Below are 1,576 nucleotides of genomic sequence, written 5' to 3'. Positions count from 1 at the left end.
TACAAATGCTGACCTAGCGAGCATTAAAGGAAGGCGGAGCTGGCGAGCATTAAATGTAGTTGTTTTGACCTTTGCTTTTAACAAAAATAAAAACTGTAGAATATGATTAAAATATGTTTAAAATTCAAAATATTATTGAGAAAACCATACCATTTAAAAAAAAATTAATAATTCCAGTTAATAACAAAGAACTGAAGATAACAATATTTTAGGGTCAATAACCCAAATGGTCACTGAACTTTATAAAAAGTTTTCACAGGACCACTGAACTCTGCAAAAGGTCTCCCAGAAGTGATCTCCTAGAAAACATTTTTCCAAGTTTAGCGATGAATGTGATGATTTTTAAAATTCAGTGATCTCGTGAAAATCTTTTACTAAGTATAGTGACCTAGTGAAAATATTTTGCAAAGTTCAATGATGACTTGATTGATTTTTAAAGTTCGGTGATCCCATAATATTTTTTTGCAAAGTTTAGTGACATTTGGATTGCTAACTCAGATATTTTATGACATAATATTGTTTTAATTTAAAAAGGTAATAACATTCTTTCAAATCAAAATAAAGTAATTTTATGTACAATGATTTGATGGTCAGTAAAATATTCGAAACAACTCTTGTTACATTATCAATTATCATGCAAAATAAAATTAAACACGGTCTTACTTTATAATTGTGTACAAGAATTTGTAGTTAAATTATTTTTATGGATATTTAACGTATGTATTAAATAGGGCTAAACATCCTGAATCATACCGATCGAGCCGGACCCAAACCAAGCTGAATTGAATCGAGTGATTCTTTTTAAGTTAAATACTAGAACGGATATTTGAATCAAAAATCGACGGATTTTGTTCGGTTCTCAATTCTAGATTAAGAATCGAAGAATCAATAAAGAATCAAATTTCCCTATTTTTTTAATTTATTTATTTTTAAAAAGTCAATTTTTTTAAAAAAAAAATTAAAATAAACTTTGCTAACTAGTTAATGTAACTCAAACCCCAAAACATGATATTCATATTTCTAACTTTTAGTCTAAGCCCAACTCAATCAAATTGACCTAAATTTTATTCAAATTTATTATTCTATCGTAATGTCATTTCTACCATTCTACAGAAATCGAATTGAAACTCAACAGCACCTCTTTTAATTATTATAAACTCGCTATCTTCGTCTTGCGATGATTTTAACAATAAATCTATGAAGAACTCACAAAGAGAGACATAAAGGCCACGTAAAATTGGATTATGTTATTTTGTAAGAGTTAAAATTGAACATGTTATTAGTTGAATTAATATAGCTTTGTAAATATTAAAAAAATTAATTATAGAATGGAACCTGAGAACCAAATAAAATTGAACTGAACCCCAACTTAATTGAATATAACCGAATCCGAACAATTCCATAATTAAATTTGGACTCGATGGTTCTAATTACTAAGTGCCCAAAGATTTCAGGACCGATTCGATTTTCGTTAGAACTTAACCGAACTAAAATATGTCCAACTCTAGTATTCAATCTAACCATTCACTTGTTATCCAATATCTTTCAGGGTCATATTCACTTATGAGATGTTGTC

The sequence above is a fragment of the Olea europaea genome, chromosome 1, assembly GCF_002742605.1.
Source record: "Olea europaea var. sylvestris chromosome 1, O_europaea_v1, whole genome shotgun sequence".
Taxonomy (NCBI): domain Eukaryota; kingdom Viridiplantae; phylum Streptophyta; class Magnoliopsida; order Lamiales; family Oleaceae; genus Olea; species Olea europaea.
Note: the sequence above shows the minus strand (reverse complement) of the source record.